Raw genomic sequence first — 19,720 nt, 5'->3', positions numbered from 1 at the left:
CCGTAGCAAGCGGGAGTACTATTAGCAGCAGAGGAGTACTAGAGCGGAGTCTGTAGTATTTGAGCGGAGTCTGTAGTATCAGTCCAAGGTCTGTAGAATCAGCCCGGGGTCTGTTGTAGTCACGTGATATCGAGCCCCCTATATTAGCCAAGGTAAGACCTTCATTTTGTCACTTAGACGATAGCCTCTTCATAAATAGAACTGCTACAATTATTATGGATCGTGTGCAATCAAAAAACATGGAGCTGGCGCGTTTTGCTGGGGTATCTCCTGGAGTGGCTACGTCCGGGCCCAGAAAACGGTTTGATATACGGCCGGGAGGCAAAAGGAAAACCTTCGTGTGCGTACCACCCGAACTGGCACTCGTGGCCGTGCGGGAAGTGATGGATCTATCCCCAAAGATAACCAAGGCATCTCTAACGCCAGATGTCCCAGGGGGCGTCAATATATTTGTTGGAGAACGGTACCAGGTGTATGAAGACGACCTAAAGGGCGCTTTTGGATGGGTTTTGAAATCTGTAGAGGTAAAATCGGCCGTTACTTTTCGAGGTGGTTTGGGTGATGAGGAAGAATTCGCCCGGCGGGAGAAATCTACCTCATTGCCTGACTTAGTATTGGTTATTGTTTAATTAAAACTATATATCAAAATTGTGTATGTGTGTGTGAAGGGAAGGATGTGTATCTAGTGTCCTTTTTGTCAGCGTGGAACTTTGTCAGGTTGCTCTTGCCTCACTTAGACTCTCATTCATGCTACAACAACAACAACAACAACAACAACAACAACAACAACAACAACGACAACAACAACAACAAAGAAGAAGCGGGCGTGTGTCAGCTTGAAGCAAAAAAGCGTCAACTTGTTTGCTCTAAACAGTCTGATTCCCGTAGAGTGTGATCTCTCAGAAAACCTGTTATCAAAGAAAAACGGGACTTCTCCAAAAACGGGTTTGTACTTTTTTAATCACTCGGTAGTCACTCGGAAAATGTTCGCACTACCGAAGTGTTGTGACTTCTGTCAGGTTCTGGTTTACAGATGACGAAGGAAAATGAATTGCTTACAATGTCAATTATGGAAGATTTTCAACAGTGCGATTCGCAGAGTATTTATAGAAAGACACAACACGAGTTTATCAAAAACTGTCACAGCCACCAGAGTGTTGAAAGACACCAGCCATATTGTGTATCCCGCAATTGTTTCTACCGCTAGTATACAAAACGCGATGGAACTGCGCAATGTCATACAATATGAGAGCGGGACGATGTTTCATCGTTTACCACCCTTAAAGCAAAACGAAACCGAAGAAGAGAGATGTCAAGCTTTAGCCAGTAAAGCGATAGGATTCCTAGAGGGATTTCTCGCCAATAATACGGCAAGCCACATTCGAAGCGTCCCTGCTTTTACAAACGATCAATCACCCACGCATGCTCCCATGGGGTCGCCTTCACGCGGCGGGAGTGTTTCCACAGAGCTACACCACCCCTTTACTTCTCTTCTTTTGTCTTATTTCTGCCTTACCAGTCCTTTCACCTATATTTCCTTCCAAGAAAACTCTCCCTACTATTCCCTGCAGATTTCCAATTCTTTTCTTGTTGTCTTATTTCTATCTGACTGGATCCATCACCTTTATTTCACTTACCAAAAGTCTTCTTTTCCACATCCTTATTTCTCTGCCCCCCCGCATGTCGTAAGAGGCGACTAACGGATTATGTTTCTCCTTTTACCCTTGTTTAGTGGTTCTTGTATAGAATATAGTCAATGTTTGTAAAGATTTTAGTCAAGCCGAGTATGTAAGAAATGTTTAGTCCTTTGTACTGGAAACTTACATTCTCCCAGTGAGGTCATATATTGTACTACGTTGCAAGCCCCTGGAGCAATTTTTTGATTAGTGCTTTTGTGAACAAGAAACACTTAACAAGTGGCTCTATCCCATCTCCCCCCCTTTCCCTCGTCGTGATATAACCTTCGTGGTTGAAAACGACGTTAAAACACCAAATAAAGAATCACCCACGCAGCAAAATTCTGCTAACTCAAACGAGGAGGAGAAAGCCTCGACCGCCCGGCTAAAAACGGCCAATTATAATCGACTTTACTTCAAGTCAAGGGTTGGTGGTGAAGATTATCCAGAAATGCTGCAGAAAAGACAGTTTTTCTCCAGCATTTTGTTTTTTCTGCAGAATAACTGAATAAAGTCATCATCCGCCAAGGATAGAATGGGGCTTGTGTGCGTCGAATCGTGAATGAAGTGCGTGCCAGATTTACAAGACCGTATATTTAAAGCCAGTGTGCGCTCCGGTACCTTCAGTCTTCGTCGTCACCGCCTCGTTCTTCCGTCATCTGTGCAGTATGACTTCAACAAACCCTATGAAGCGATATTATGAAGTGGTTGAAAGGTTGAGTGTCGAACCTTTCGATCACAAGTCCAGTGCTCTACCACCTGAGCTATCTATAGATGTGTATTTGTTGTGCATTTTAATGGCGTGTCAATAAATAAAAGAAAAAAACCAATAACAAGACTTGTCTGTATTTGTGTGTAAGTGTGTTTGTATGCGTGTGTGTGTGTGTATGTGTGTGTTTGCGTGCGTGAGCACATGCGTAGCACATGACGTGTTTGTTATGTATGATCTTCGATGTCCCATTTCTAAGATCAATATTTGATACACACACACACACACACACACACACACAACACACACACAACACACACACACACGAACAAACACACACACATACACACACACGAACAAACACACACACATACACACACACACTCACTGTACACACGGCCCGGACACGTATACATAGTAACGTTAAGGGAAGTAATAACTAAACATTTCTACATAACCATTTATGATGAATTACTTCCCATTAATCGCATTTTGAGTCGTTCTAAGTTAGCTAGCTGACTGTACGGGGAATTGATAATTAACGGGTTTTTTTATAACACACACACACTCACACACACATACACACACACACACACATGCAGAGAGAGGACTGTTGATACAGCATCACCGTTATGAGAACGTGTCTGTGGTTGCCCCCCCTTGACCAGTACTTATACATCTAAGACAATGTAACAGCCCGAGGAGGAGGTTACTTCCCTTGGATCACTCGGGGTAGAGAAAGAATGGAGAATCTGTTTGTGTTGCTGTTAATAATCACCGTTATGAGAACGTGTCTGTGGTTGCCCCCCCTTGACCACTACTTATACATCTAAGACAATGTAACAGCCTGAGAAGGAGGTTACTTCCCTTGGATCACTCGGGGTAGAGAAAGAATGGAGAATCTGTTTGTGTTGCTGTTAATAATCACCGTTATGAGAACGTGTCTGTGGTTGCCCCCCCTTGACCACTACTTATACATCTAAGACAATGTAACAGCCTGAGAAGGAGGTTACTTCCCTTGGATCACTCGGGGTAGAGAAAGAATGGAGAATCTGTTTGTGTTGCTGTTAATAATCACCGTTGTGAGAACGTATCTGTGGTTGCCCCCCCTTGACCACTACTTATACATCTAAGACAATGTAACAGCTTGACCACTACTTATACATCTAAGACAATGTAACAGCCCGAGGAGGAGGAGGAGGAGGTTACTTCCCTTGGATCATTCGGGGTAGAGAAAGAATGGAGAATCTGTTTGTGTTGCTGTTCATAGTCCGCTAAGGACTCAAATTTTAAAAACGTATTTTTGGTAGAAGATTTTCTTCTAGACATAAAAAGTCACGCTGTAAACCCCGTCATGCCTTAGTTCGAAAGGACCTTTCCCCGCTTAAAACATCATTGTAGTCTACATGGAGGAAGCCGTGTGGGGGTTTCCACATGGCCAAATTCGATCTCAGGCAGTGTAGGGATACTGAAAATATAACAGGAGCATAGAGCAAAGAGTTTTCTACTTGGGCTATAACAGAGTCTTTAAATAAAATTAATGTCTCATCTTTGTTACAGTCAAATCTGACGGGTCCTTAAAAAAACAAATCAAGATAGGGGAAAAAACCAACAAAGCCAGAAAAAAACAGCTATTGGACGGTAGACACACAAGCTTCCGCAAAAACAACAACCCTGGTCACTAAGTGACTCCCGCTGTATTACCTCAATATCATGGATGTTTTGTTATGTGGACCTTTTTTTCTTTCATGTGAACACTTTTGATTGTGCGAAAGTTTGTTATCCTCATTTCTAAGAAAAGAAGAAAGCGGGCCGCCGGTGAGAGTGCTCCCCCAACCAGAAAGAAGAAAGATGTAGTGAACGAATGTAGTTGTTGTTGTTGTTGTGGTGGTGGTGGTGGTTTGTTTGTTTTTTTACAATTGTAAGGTTTGAGATTTGTGTGTGTGTCCTAAAAAAATATGGGCATGAATTTCGGGTAAAAAAGTACACCTTTGAAATAAATATTTAAAAAAGCTGTGTGTAAGTGTGCGTGTGTGTAAGTGTGCGTGTGTGTAAGTGCGTGTGTGTAAGTGCGTGTGTGTAAGTGTGTGTCTCTCTCTCTCTCTGGATGAGAGTAACTTTCTTTTTATTTTATGTTTTTAATGTGTTGATGTATTACAAGCATTATTATTGTGGTTGAATGTTTTGGGGATGCTTGGATTTACAAATGATATAGTCACACAACACTTTACAAGACGATAAGAAAACACAAGATAAAAGCAAACTCTTACTGCCACACACCCGCCTCACACATCACATCCGTACAATGATGTAACTCAAATAGTAGTTGATATGACAAAGGTTTTTTTTATTGTTTTAAACGAACATAAAACATAGTGCACAAAATAGACACATATTGCCGCGCCACCGTTGCGTGTGTCTGTGTGTGTTAATGTATGTATCGCACGGGGTGGTTTTTTATTTTTTTTTTTTTTTTTGGGGGGGGGTGCTGATACGTTTCGCGTATTGTGGTGCGTATTGTTGATTTTCATGGCTGTTCCGCTGTGCGGTTGAGTTAGTGTGTGAATGTATGGTGCACGAGTTGGTAGGAGTGGTGATGTCGTTGTGGTGTGGTATGTTTAGTTGTCGCGTGGGTTGCTATAGGACTGAGTGTGCCAGTCTTGGCGATCCACCACGGTGGGCGTATACAACGAACACACGCGAACCGAAAGTACACACACATAACTGACAGTACCGACATCACACAGGTTTAGACTAGAGAGAAAATAACATTCCACAAAACCTTTAGAGGAGAAAGGAGCTTCATATACCACACACAATTCGGGAAAACAATTTAAGAAGTTACTTTGAGAATAATCACAACAAAATATATTCACATTGTCGTCATACACCGTAGCTAATTTAGGCACAGGTTGGACTGACGTCTTATACTTCTTCAAGTAATCAGGGCAGACAGAGCGATCAATTTAATCATCCTTTATATATCTTTCTCCGTCTTTCCTTATTATAGGCCTATTCTTCCGTCCTGTGACTTTCGGTTTTCTAACCCGTCTTTTCTACTTGGCTATTCAACATCCGGTGATTATTTCCATTTTGTTCTAATTTTACCATAGACAACTGCGAACTTGCTAATAGTCAAACATGTGCCAACTTACGCTCATAATAAACCAGTTCGTTCCTCTTAACTCCTTATCTTAAACAAACTTTGACGGGTCTTCTAAGACAATCATTGACCGTTAGATACACTTTGGTATTAATGTCTCGTTTCTGCTTACATTATCACTGACTTGAACCCTTGGAACCTAAATAGCTTTACCTACTGACCACTTGGCTGTTACATGATGCAATCTCACTATACAACTCGTTACTGTCGTAGAGGTTCGAAAAGTTTCTCTTTTTTTGGTACTCTCTTTTTCTTTGTTATGTGTTCCAGACTCACTCTCGGCCTGGGCTCTCTCTCTCTCTCTCTCTCTCATTCCGTCTCTCTCTCTCATTCCGTCTCTTTACGCTATAGACTCATATAGGTGAAAGGACTGGTAAGGCTGAAATAAGACAAAAGAAGTGAAGTAAAGGGGTGCTCTGTGGAAACACTCCCGCCGCGTGAAGGCGACCCCATGGGAGCACCTATTTTAAATTCTAAAGCTAGCTATATGCGAAAGCAAACCCCCTCTGTTGCCCGCACAAATACATCTCCGCCGTCGTCTTATAATCCCGCTAAATTAAAACCTAGACCTGATGGCTTAATTAAACTACCTATTTTAAATTCTAAACCTAAATGGCCTTTTTTCATACTCAGCTCCGTTGGCCTTGGGGCGGGAAAAATGACCTTAGTGGGCCGCGTCCACCTTCTAACGTTTTAAAACCTAGACCTGATGACTAAAACTTAATTAAACTACCTATTTTAAATTCTAAACCTAAATGGCCTTCTTTTTCATACTCAGCTCCGTTGGCCTTGGGGCGGGAAAAATGGCCTTAGTGGGCCGCGTCCACCTTCTAACGTTTTAAAACCTAGACCTGATGACTAAAACTTAATTAAACTTACCTAATTTACAGTCTAAACCTAAATGGCCTTTTTACCCGTTCTTTCTCAGAACATAATCAGCTCCGTTGGCCTTTGGGGCGGGAAAAATGGCCTCCTGGTGTTGGCCGCGTCCACCTTCTAAACGTTTTAAAACCCTAGACCTGATGACTTAATTATTAAACTAACTACTTATTTTAAATTCTGAAGTGGCCTTTTCCGTTCTCAGCTCCTGTTGTGGCCTTGGTTTTTTTGGTCCCACACAGAACAAACAGAGCCTTCGTTTTGTGGACCGCGCCTTCTTTAAAACCCTAGACCTGATGACTAAAACTTAATTAATCTACCCTATTTTAAATTCTAAACCTAACTGGCCTTTTTACCCGTTCTTTCTCAGAACATAATCAGCTCCGTTGGCCTTTGGGGCGGGAAAAATGGCCTCCTGGTGTTGGCCGCGTCCACCTTCTAAACGTTTTAAAACCCTAGACCTGATGACTTAATTATTAAACTAACTACTTATTTTAAATTCTGAAGTGGCCTTTTCCGTTCTCAGCTCCTGTTGTGGCCTTGGTTTTTTTGGTCCCACACAGAACAAACAGAGCCTTCGTTTTGTGGACCGCGCCTTCTTTAAAACCCTAGACCTGATGACTTAATTATTAAACTACTTATTTTAAATTCTGAAGTGGCCTTTTCCGTTCTCAGCTCCTGTTGTGGCCTTGGTTTTTTTGGTCCCACACAGAACAAACAGAGCCTTCGTTTTGTGGACCGCGCCTTCTTTAAAACCCTAGACCTGATGACTTAATTATTAAACTACTTATTTTAAATTCTGAAGTGGCCTTTTCCGTTCTCAGCTCCTGTTGTGGCCTTGGTTTTTTTGGTCCCACACAGAACAAACAGAGCCTTCGTTTTGTGGACCGCGCCTTCTTTAAAACCCTAGACCTGATGACTTAATTATTAAACTACTTATTTTAAATTCTGAAGTGGCCTTTTCCGTTCTCAGCTCCTGTTGTGGCCTTGGTTTTTGGTCCCACACAGAACAAACAGAGCCTTCGTTTTGTGGACCGCGCCTTCTTTAAAACCCTAGACCTGATGACTTAATTATTAAACTACTTATTTTAAATTCTGAAGTGGCCTTTTCCGTTCTCAGCTCCTGTTGTGGCCTTGGTTTTTTTGGTCCCACACAGAACAAACAGAGCCTTCGTTTTGTGGACCGCGCCTTCTTTAAAACCCTAGACCTGATGACTAAAACTTAATTAATCTACCCTATTTTAAATTCTAAACCTAACTGGCCTTTTTACCCGTTCTTTCTCAGAACATAATCAGCTCCGTTGGCCTTTGGGGCGGGAAAAATGGCCTCCTGGTGTTGGCCGCGTCCACCTTCTAAACGTTTTAAAACCCTAGACCTGATGACTTAATTATTAAACTAACTACTTATTTTAAATTCTGAAGTGGCCTTTTCCGTTCTCAGCTCCTGTTGTGGCCTTGGTTTTTTTGGTCCCACACAGAACAAACAGAGCCTTCGTTTTGTGGACCGCGCCTTCTTTAAAACCCTAGACCTGATGACTAAAACTTAATTAATCTACCCTATTTTAAATTCTAAACCTAACTGGCCTTTTTACCCGTTCTTTCTCAGAACATAATCAGCTCCGTTGGCCTTTGGGGCGGGAAAAATGGCCTCCTGGTGTTGGCCGCGTCCACCTTCTAAACGTTTTAAAACCCTAGACCTGATGACTTAATTATTAAACTAACTACTTATTTTAAATTCTGAAGTGGCCTTTTTACCCGTTCTCAGCTCCTGTTGTGGCCTTGGTTTTTTTGGTCCCACACAGAACAAACAGAGCCTTCGTTTTGTGGACCGCGCCTTCTTTAAAACCCTAGACCTGATGACTTAATTATTAATCTACTTATTTTAAATTCTGAAGTGGCCTTTTCCGTTCTCAGCTCCTGTTGTGGCCTTGGTTTTTTTGGTCCCACACAGAACAAACAGAGCCTTCGTTTTGTGGACCGCGCCTTCTTTAAAACCCTAGACCTGATGACTTAATTATTAAACTACTTATTTTAAATTCTGAAGTGGCCTTTTCCGTTCTCAGCTCCTGTTGTGGCCTTGGTTTTTTTGGTCCCACACAGAACAAACAGAGCCTTCGTTTTGTGGACCGCGCCTTCTTTAAAACCCTAGACCTGATGACTTAATTATTAAACTAACTACTTATTTTAAATTCTGAAGTGGCCTTTTTACCCGTTCTTTCTCAGAACATAATCAGCTCCTGTTGTGGCCTTTGGGGCGGGAAAAATGGCCTCCTGGTGTTGGCCGCGTCCACCTTCTAAACGTTTTAAAACCCTAGACCTGATGACTTAATTATTAAACTAACTACTTATTTTAAATTCTGAAGTGGCCTTTTTACCCGTTCTCAGCTCCTGTTGTGGCCTTGGTTTTTTTGGTCCCACACAGAACAAACAGAGCCTTCGTTTTGTGGACCGCGCCTTCTTTAAAACCCTAGACCTGATGACTAAAACTTAATTAATCTACCCTATTTTAAATTCTAAACCTAACTGGCCTTTTTACCCGTTCTTTCTCAGAACATAATCAGCTCCGTTGGCCTTTGGGGCGGGAAAAATGGCCTCCTGGTGTTGGCCGCGTCCACCTTCTAAACGTTTTAAAACCCTAGACCTGATGACTTAATTATTAAACTACTTATTTTAAATTCTGAAGTGGCCTTTTCCGTTCTCAGCTCCTGTTGTGGCCTTGGTTTTTTTGGTCCCACACAGAACAAACAGAGCCTTCGTTTTGTGGACCGCGCCTTCTTTAAAACCCTAGACCTGATGACTTAATTATTAAACTAACTACTTATTTTAAATTCTGAAGTGGCCTTTTCCGTTCTCAGCTCCTGTTGTGGCCTTGGTTTTTTTTGGTCCCACACAGAACAAACAGAGCCTTCGTTTTGTGGACCGCGCCTTCTTTAAAACCCTAGACCTGATGACTTAATTATTAAACTAACTACTTATTTTAAATTCTGAAGTGGCCTTTTCCGTTCTCAGCTCCTGTTGTGGCCTTGGTTTTTGGTCCCACACAGAACAAACAGAGCCTTCGTTTTGTGGACCGCGCCTTCTTTAAAACCCTAGACCTGATGATGTTGTTTTCCCCCTAACTAGTGAAAGACAAATTGTTTTTTTCTCTCTCTCTCTCTCTCTCTCTCTCTCTCTCTCTCTCTCTCTCTCTCTCTCTCTCTCTCTCACACACACACACACACATACAAAATAAAGGAGGGGTCAACCACACACATTTACCTTTTTTGTTAAAAATTTGAGACGATCTGGCTAGCTGGCTGGCTGGCTTTGTGGGGTCGGGGTTGCTTTCCTTGTTGTTATTTTTTTAAGTTGAAAGGTCCTTTCTGTGTGTAAAATATAAAACAAAATGTTGTAAACTCGCGAAAGATAAAGAGATATTATGAGGAAATGTCATAATAATACTACATGACACTACATGATATACTCCCTTATAAATTAATGTGGCTAAACTAATCCTAATACTTATGGTCCCAGCATAGAATTCTGAGTTTGTTGGTATTCAGCACCATGCTTTTGCATTATTTGGCAAGAAGAATCGTGGCAGACTGCCTCATCTACATTTCAACTGGTGACCCAAAATATATTCTTTACTTTCAATTACGCGTTTGGCTTAAAACTAACAACATACGCTATAACATCAACCCGACTAATTGCTAACACATCGCGTGGACTGCTGGCACGCCTAGCTTTCTTTGTCTCCGAGTGCAAAACCTACGTGGTCGGTTATCGCAGCCACAGTGGCCTCAGTTTGGTACATAACACTATTTCCTGACTTTCAGCACAGCCCTAAATAGCAAACATGTTTGCCACGAAAATGTCTTATACCATACTGCAGGGATAATTTACAAAAAAGTAATATTGACCCAAACAAAAAGGCTCGGCGATATCAGCTAGTCAACAAAGACACGAAACACTTTATCGACAATCATCTTCGACCGGTCTCTAGCATTCCAATTTACACAACTTCTCATGGTACCTACAGTACAAATATTGTTACTTATACCAACAATCATCAATATAAAACATCATTAGAACAAAAAAGATACATAATTATATTCAAAAAGCGTTAAAGTTAAACACCTACCGGCTATTCTCTCAGCCTGCGTTGTCAGACATCACAGAACACAACCTGCTCCTTCCCGAGTTCGAGCGCAAATCATGAAAGAACCACGCCAGCCTCGGCGGTACCCCTGCATAATTTGAGATCATCCACACAAACTAGTTCCTACAATAATGGCGCTAAGACTGCCATTCCCTAACTTGCTACAAATATAAAGTTTGTCCTTACCGAAGGGCTTCGTTATTCCGTTAAATTATAAACTTGGTAATATTTCTTGTTGCAATTATTTTCTTCGTAGTTTTGGGAATAAAATTACTACGCCGTTAGCACGCCCCATGAGTACACTGTGTGCGTCCGAATCGCGGCCGGCGCCTTGCTCGAGTCCAACAAGGGCCAAGAGCTAGGCGTGGGGAATGTGAGCGTAGGTTAGGTCACACCTAATCCTTTGAGAGCAGGTCACACTTTGATCGCTTCTTGTGTTCATGATTAAATCAAATCAGTTTACTGTTTTCTATGGGATTGACAACAAAAGGGATTGAATCAAACAAAAGTTCAACATCCTTCGTGAAGATTTTTTTTAGATTGAAAGAAGTGTAAATGACGAAAGAAAGTGATGGACTAAGTACGCCGGCTGGTTTAGGGCATTGCAAGAGTCGAGATGGATATATCATGTGTTACTCTGTGCAAGTGAGAGAAAGACACACAAGTATTAGTCGGTGTAGATTACAATGAAATTTCAAGCCGATGAAGACACACTTTCTACCTAAGACATGACGGGGGTTTACAGCGTGACTTTTTATGTCCAGAAGAAAATCTTCTACCAAAACAACGTTTTTCAAAATGTGAGTGCTTATCGTGACTATCATCGCTCAGATGATAACCCCACGTCCGATAAAGACCCCCCTGCGTGTTGAAGGGGGGGGGGAATTCATTTGTTTTTTATGTGTTTAGATTGCAGTATACCCACCATATTAAAAACCCAACACGTCTTCCTCCATGTAGACTTCAATGAAGTGCTAAGTGAGGAAAAGCTCTTTCGAGCTAACACATGACGGGGTTCACAGTGTGACTTTTATGTCTAGAAGAAACCAAGTTTTTCAAAATGTAAGTCCTCATCGGACTGGGGGTGTTATTTTTAACTGTGTTTATAACAACAAACAATACAAATATCAACAAACAATACAAATATCAACAAACAATACAAATATTAACAAACAATACAAATATTAACAAACAATACAAATATTAACAAACAATAACAACAAACAATACAAATAATAGCAAACAATAACAACAAACACAAGCAATTGTGAACACTTTTTATTTGACTGTCCATTGTACACGAATGTTAGAGCAACCACTATTGATACTCTACCAGATAATAATAACTTGCTGTGTACGGTACTAGTGACAAGTCCTTGGATGAAAACGCAGCGCTGTTTCATCAGATTCAGAAATTTATATTAGACAGCAAACGTTTTTGTTAATACCATATGTTTAGTCCTTTTGCTATTAGAGCATCGAATTGATCTATTGTGGATGCAATCTCTCTCTCTCTCTCTCTCTCTCTCTCTCTCTCTCTCTCTCTCTCTCTCTCTCTCTCTCTCTCTCTCTGTCTCTCTCTCTCTCTCTCTCTGATTGTCCTCTGTGTCTCTATGTGTGTGCCTCTATGTGTGTGTGTGTGTGTGTGTGTGTGTGTGTATGTGTGTGTATGTGTGTGTATGTGTGTGTGTGTGTGTGTGTGTGTGTGTGTGTGTGTGTGAGATTTCTGTACCACTGTTGCTATAGTTAACGTTGTTGTTCTTGTTTTCATTTGTTTAAATATCATGCATTTATAATATTGTCCGCCACATTACTCGTTTGTTTCTAAGAGCACATTTATAAGTTTATCTCGTTGTTCTCCCCGAATTACAACTTTCAATTACGGCTTTGTATCTATGCAACTGAATAAAAACTGTTTAAACCAAGCAGTAGGATATCCCAGGACCGGGAAGGGATACGTCGTCAAGCCTCTTTTTCTCTGTAGTAGGTTGCTTGTGCAAATTATTCGAGTTTCTGTCTTTGAATTAAAACCCCATTTTAAAAAATTCGTCGTTTCATATTTGTTGCGTTTGTTCACTTTTTAAAACGGGAACTCACCAAAACCACACACTACTTCACACACATTTTATTTATTTATTTTTTTACTCAGAAAGAGAATGAGAGGTCAGAGAGAGAGCGTGCCGTACTACGCAGCGACTTTATTAATTAGAAGCCGCTTGTTGTCCGCTGACGGCTGGGGTATCGCGAAATAAAATCGAGCTCCCCGTTCGCAGATCGCCTCAGGAGATTAAATAGGTGGTAAGCACAGCTGGTGTTGTTGAAAGTAAATAACCAAGCTATGCGCGACCGTGTACATAGAAATAATGAATAGAGAGAGAGAGAGAGAGAGAGAGAGAGAGAGAGAGAGAGAGAGAGAGAGAGAGAGAGAGAGAGAGAGAGAGAGAGAGAGATTAAAATCAACGCTATTCAGCTCGTCGTTGCCGGCTTGCTTGGCAGAAACATTCGCCGCGCCAGTTGATACCACCAGCCCCGTCCCAACAAATTCTCGCCACTCTTTATTTTCTCTCATTTTCCTTTCCGAACAAGCCACAACTTAAAAACGGGGACATGTTCTCTCGCTCTGAGAATCGCTCTCACCACAGAAATAATACCACCAGCCCCGTCCCAACAAATTCTGTCCACTCTTTATTTTCTCCCATTTTCCTTTCCGAACAAGCCACAGCTTAAAACGGGGACATGTTCTCTCGCTCTGAGAATCGCTCTCACCACAGAAACAATACCACCAGCCATGTCCCAACAAATTCTCGCCACTCTTTATTTTCTCCCATTTTCCTTTCCGAACAAGCCACAACTTAAAACGGGGGCATGTTCTCTCGCTCTGAGAATCGCTCTCACCACAGAAACAATATCACCAGCCCCGTCCCAACAAATTCTCGCCACTCTTTATTTTCTCTCATTTTCCTTTCCGAACAAGCCACAACTTAAAAACGGGGACATGTTCTCTCGCTCTGAAAATCGCTCTCACCACAGAAATAATACCACCAGCCCCGTCCCGACAAATTCTCTCCGCTCTTTATTTTCTCTCATTTTCCTTTCCAAGCCACAACTTAAAAACGGGGCTCTCACCACAGAAACAATACCACCAGCCCCGTCCCAACAAATTCTCTCCACTCTTTATTTTCTCCCATTTTCCTTTCCGAACAAGCCATAAAACGGGGACATGTTCTCTCGCTCTGAGAATCGCTCTCACCACAGAAACAATACCACCAGCCCGGTCCCAACAAATTCTCTCCACTCTTTATTTTCTCCCATTTTCCTTTCCGAACAAGCCACAGCTTAAAACGGGGGCATGTTCTCTCGCTCTGAGAATTGCTCTCACCACAGAAACAATATCACCAGCCCCGTCCCAACAAATTCTCGCCACTCTTTATTTTCTCCCATTTTCCTTTCCGAACAAGCCACAACTTAAAACGGGGACATGTTCTCTCGCTCTAAGAATCGCTCTTGCTCTCTTTTTTATTTTTCTTTCCAACCACAGACACACATTCTGGTTTATCAACGCTGCTGGTGGTGCTGAGTGCAACAATTAGATGCTTGGGGCGGAGAGAGAGAAAAAAAATTCGTATTAAACGCAACCACTCAAAAAAGAGTGTTCTGAAACTATCTCGTCATAGCTCCTACGACTCAACTTTTTGTTGTTTAGTTTTGGATCTCACAAATTTTGGCTCGGAATTGTTACTATTCATTGTGCAATTTTAGTGATAATGTATTACTCAGAGAATGAGAGATTGCCCGTTTTTTTTTAGTCATGGTAACACTTTCAAAAGGTATCAACACTACTGGTGCGTGCCACAAGGAAAACAGAATAATAATAATATTTCCAGTTCCTTTTCCACACCAACGAAAACGTATGTTCTCTTTCTTTTCTCTCATCAACAACAAATCACGCTCACATTTCTCCAGGAGTGTTTGGTGTCTATGTAAACTGTGTTCACTAGACTGATATGCGATGAGATCAAGAGCGTTGCAACTGGGAATATTATTTTCAATCTATGAAAAACAACAAATGCAGTGTGTTTCCCCCACAGACTCAAAAAATGGCAGAGTTAGTATCAGCATATAAGGCCGCCGCCAAATCCTCTATTATTAAGTGTCCAGCCAGCTTGGAAAACCGCAGCTGTCGAATTTGACCCACTGCTGGGAGATTAATGACTGGCCCGCACCTGGGCCACTCAGCCCAGCTGGCAGAAATAGCATAGAAGCACTGTACAGCGCTTTGCTGAGGCCTTTTCGTTGTAATCTTAAAAGTGTACACTGTGACTGAGTTTTATAACGATGAGCGAGTCAACATGCACGGCCACTGTCTTTGCTTGTTGCAGAGAAACTGAGCACAAGATGTAATAACCAGTTTCTCAACGACAATTTAACTGTACATTTTTGATTTGTTGATGATTCCATTATTCTTGTTATTTTACTTTGAGACGATGATAAACTTGACACACCGCGGCCGAAGCGCTCATTTATAAAAGATCATCACAAGACTGCAAGCGACAGACGAGATGTACTGAGAACTTTTGTTTGTTTATATTTCGTTTAAACTTACTAAGTGATCTCCAAATTATTATGCTTTCTCTGTAAGTTTAATTTTGTGGGAAGCATTCTCCATTTCTCGTGTTTTGAATTTGGCGCAGTGAGAGTTTGTTTACATCCGCGCCGGCTTGCGGCATTCAACTACGGCTTGACCTTCCCTTTGTAATTGGGACATTTCTAAAACGTTATGACGCACGTATTTTCCATCGGCCGCGCCCTGTACTGATTTTCTGAAAGTAAAGTTCTTACTTTAAACTTTTAATGGGCCAACAATGTTAAATACACGACCACTTTAGGAGCTTTCAAGCTGATGTGGAAACAAATTATTTTTGTAATCTCTAGCCGGCCGACACTAGCCTGGGTTCACTTCTGGAAAAGTTCAAGTTGATCACGGAAGTAACATATTTTCGACTGTTTAATTTTAATTTTGTCTCCCAACACGCTCCTCTTAAATATGAGCGTATAATTAATTCAATGTTAAACTTTAATATTACTCTAAACCGAGTTCTCGTTCCAACGGAGTTTGTTGCCATAATGGAGAAATAAACAAGCAATCATGCATCGTCTGCTAAACTGCGGCCCAGCCCGTCGCAGGCAGGCTTTGATAATAGAAATAAAATGTTCCCCAACTAACAGCGGCTTCGTGAGTTGCTAGGCCGTTGAGGGTAATCATTCTTGGCTTCTCTGTCAGCGCCTGGTGATACTGCTGCAGGGGCTTCGCCGTTCGCGGCTTTACGACACCCTGACGATCTTATTTGGCAAAGAGTGTATCCCTACTTCGGATTCCGTATAAGCTCGTATAAGCTCGATCTTTGGTATCCAGCTCGCTGACCGGGTGTAATAACAGCGTGTTCGCAGGTCCACTCAGGAGATTAGATCCGCGGTAGCGCAGGTGCCAGCTGGTGTTGTTAAAAGTAATGAGCCAAGGTATGCGCTGCCGTGTATTCTGATTTTATCAACGCTACTGCTGCGTGCCTGCCGTACAACAGAGAGAAAAAAAATGATATTCCCCCTTCGTTCTATATTTCAGTCGGATCAGAAACTGGATAGTTCGGCTTTTAAAAGAAAGAATCGTCCCCCGATCTTTTTCTCCCTTGTGTGAATCACTGAGTGGTCAACTTCTCTTGTTTAGTGCACATTGCTCAGAGAAAGAGAATGAAAGTGAGATAGAGAGACAGAGAGAGAGAGAGAGACACAGAGAGAGACACAGAGAGACACAGAGAGACACAGAGAGAGAGAGCTCCTATGACTAAACTTTTATTGTTTAGTTTTGTACATCACATCTTACAACTTTTGGCTCGGAATTGTTACCACCATTCATTGTGCAATTTTAGTGGCAGTGCATTCATCAGAGAATGAGAGATTGCCCGTTCTTCATTTTAGTGATAGTAACACTTTCAAAAGGTATCAACACTACTGGTGCGTGCCACAAGGAAAACAGAATAATAATAATATTTCCAGTTCCTTTTCCACACCAACGGAAACGTATGTTCCGATCTTTCTTTTCTCTCATCAACAATCACATGTTTTGGGGAGAGAGAGAGAGAGAAAAACAAACACATTCGTAGCAAACGCAACACTTATGTGTGTGTGTGTGCGAATGAATCACAGATTGTCTAAAATCGTAAACAGGGACTTCAGGACTTCAATTTTTTTTGTTTTTCATATCAAACAACGTTTAGCTCAAAAACTTGTCCCCCGTGTGCTGCATTCTCTTTCTTTTTGTTTTATATCTCCCAATTTGTAGCTTTGTTCTGTGTATCTGGTCAGGGGTTCAACTCGCTTCGTTTTTGGATTGTCCTCAAACTGCCTTGCACAGATCGTTGTCGAAATCGTAAAGGATGTTAACTTTCTGTTTCCGTGTGTGCTCTTTGTAAAATTGTGTTGTAAATTTTGTGTACATAATTGTTTTGTTGTGTCGTTTTACAACTTACAATTTGTAGCTTTGTATATGTTAAGGGGTTCAACTCGCTTCGTTATTTGATTAAGTCCCTAAATTTTGGTTGTGGTTTAATTTTTGTTTTGTTTTTGTTCTTTTTCATTTTGTTTTTGTTGTTGTCTTCTTCTTATATTGGGACTTATTTTTCCACTGCGGTCGTTGGGAGATGTTAACAGTCCAACTGCCCACCAGACAACCCCACCCTCTCCCGTGGTTATCTGCTTTATATAGATGTTGATGCAAGATCGATGAGTCCTGTGATTGGTTGATTTGTGTTTTTGGTTATGATTGGTCGGTCGGTTTTCTCTCGGGCGTTTTGATTGGTTGGAACCGGAGCACTGTTCATTATTCCTACTACGACGAGAAAAAAAGAAGGTCACTACACTAATTTTGATTGGCTGCTAATAACATCGTGCTCAAAAGTCACTACAAACAACACAAACACTAAGACTTTTTGTTGTTACAATTCTTTCGAAGCGAGTTTGTGGGGGGGCCCCAACTATAAAACAAAACGTAGTTCTCCTTTTTGTGTGGCCAGAATCCTATATTTTATAAGTAATTTTTTAGCAAAGTGCTCAAAAGTCACTAACACCTCCACTAACACAAAGACTTTTTGTTGTTGAAATTCTTTCGAAGCGAGTTTAGGGGCCAAAAAAACAGAAGTTCTCTTTTGTCAGAATCATATATCTATAAGCCTGCACATCACTTTTTTTGTGTGGATCATCGTACTTAAATGTCCTGACACAATATCAACGCAGAAAGGACGGTGAAAGGTTCCCCCCTTCTTTCTTTCTTTCTTTCTTCTCTCAATCATGAATTTTCTTTTTTTCTTTGTTAATTCCGTTTCAAATTGTGTGAAGTTTTTTTGTTTCCTTCCTTGTCATTTTTGGGTGTGGATGGGTGTTTGGTTTCGAGTCTAGAAATAAAGTTGTACATTATAATTTATGGGAGTGAGAGTAGTACGTTGTTCTTCGTCTTCTTCTTAAAACTTTTCGTTTGAGATGACTGATATGTGGGTAATTTGTTGTGAGCGGCGAAAAGTTACTCCCCAGTATACATTATTAATGCCCAGACACAACTTCGACACAGAAAGGACGGTGAAAGGTTCCCCCCTTCTTTCTTTCTTTCTTTCTTTCTTTCTTCTCAATCCTGAATTTTCCTTTTTCTTTGTTAATTCCGTTTCAAATTGTGTGAAGTTTTTTTGTTTCCTTCCTTGTCATTACTGACCCAAAACCACTACTGAGACACTTCGAACTCCGTTTTGGATTTTTGTTGGTGTAGGGCCATTCACATTCACTGATTTTCTCTGGATCAGTTTTCACTCCATTTTTTTTGTTGGTGTTGTTTTGAGAACAAAAAAGTTGCAATTTTGAAAGCATGGTGAAAGAGTCGGCTAGGAATCTTGATGATGATGATAATGATGGTGGTGATGATGATGATGATGATGGTGGTGTTGGCGGATTTGAACCAACAAAGTTTTTCTTTTCTTTTCGTCCTCTAATAATATTAAGATATCTACACCAAAACGCCGCAAACAACACAAACCCCGAGAGAGAGAAAGACAAATGAGAGAGAAAAAAAGGAACCGTGGTAGATATTAGTAGTATAATACGCCGACCCCGCCCACTTCCGTGTGTGGTAAGTAGTAGGTCTTCCAGCAAGAACAAACAAATCACACAGAACAACAACTCGAAATTGATTGTGAAGGGAAAGAAGAATCTCTCATGCACAACAACCATCCCACCACGGCACCGCATCTTCCGACATTAACAACGACGACAAGTTTGACGATATCCTCAGCTTTATTGCTGATGAAAATGAGTCTGAAGATGATTTCTACTATCAGGATATAGTCTTACGACTGATCCGACAGACGCCCCTATCGACGGTTTTGTTTGATCAGTGAAGGGAGAGAGAGAGATGGCCAGCCAACCCTCCCGTTTTTCATTGGTCGCTGTGTCAGTTTAAACTGTGTGTGACTTTTAGTCTTGTATTTTCCCATAGAGAAAATCTGCAAAAGAGGCGCGCCCCTCCTGATTCTCTAAAAAAAAAAAAAAAAAAAGAAGAAAAGGAATTTGGATGTAATGTCAGTTATCAAATGTATACTGATGGTATTGGTATGGAATCATTTTTTTCCTTCTCGGTCAGGTTTTAACTCAACCATGACTTTTTGCCCGAAGTATAGTAGCCACAGAGATTGCGTTGTATGATGATGAGGTAGATTTCCTCTGCCGGAGGAATTCTTCCCCACCCACCCAAACCGCCACCTCTTATAACGGCCGCGAAGTTTATCTCACTAAGTTGCAGACCTCGTTGGGCTGATGTGTGACTTTTAGTCTTGTTATTTTGCCATAGAGAAAATCTGCAAAAAAAAGGGGGCGCGCCCCTCCTGATTCTCTGAAAAAAAAAAAAAAAAAAGAATTCGGATGTAATGTTATCAAATGTATACTGATGGTATCATTGGTATGGAATCTTTTTTTTCCTTCTCGGTCAGGTTTTAACTCAACCACGACTGACTTTTTGCCCGAAGTATAGTAGCCACAGAGATTGCGTTGTATGATGATGAGGTAGATTTCCTCTGCCGGAAGAATTCTTCCCCACCCACCCAAACCGCCACCTCTTA

At 41.3% G+C, this 19,720-nt stretch overlaps 1 long non-coding RNA gene across 2 annotated transcripts; it reads right to left on the bottom strand.

Annotated features, from left to right (window-relative positions):
* Positions 1-4,711: 4,711 nt before the first annotated feature.
* Positions 4,712-9,669, bottom strand: LOC138947377 (uncharacterized). Of its 2 annotated transcripts, XR_011449642.1 has the most exons (3): positions 8,901-9,669; positions 7,636-8,124; positions 4,712-6,888 (listed from the first exon to the last, which is right to left on the bottom strand). It is a non-coding gene; the product is annotated as an uncharacterized lncRNA (long non-coding RNA). The 2 variants fall into 2 exon arrangements; XR_011449641.1 differs by lacking the exon at positions 8,901-9,669 and having other exon boundaries at positions 7,636-8,250.
* Positions 9,670-19,720: the final 10,051 nt, after the last annotated feature.

This window comes from Littorina saxatilis, linkage group LG14 (assembly GCF_037325665.1).
Source record: "Littorina saxatilis isolate snail1 linkage group LG14, US_GU_Lsax_2.0, whole genome shotgun sequence".
Taxonomy (NCBI): Eukaryota; Metazoa; Mollusca; class Gastropoda; order Littorinimorpha; family Littorinidae; genus Littorina; species Littorina saxatilis.
The sequence above is the reverse complement of the archived record's forward strand: the minus strand, read 5'-3'. Positions and strand labels throughout refer to the sequence as shown.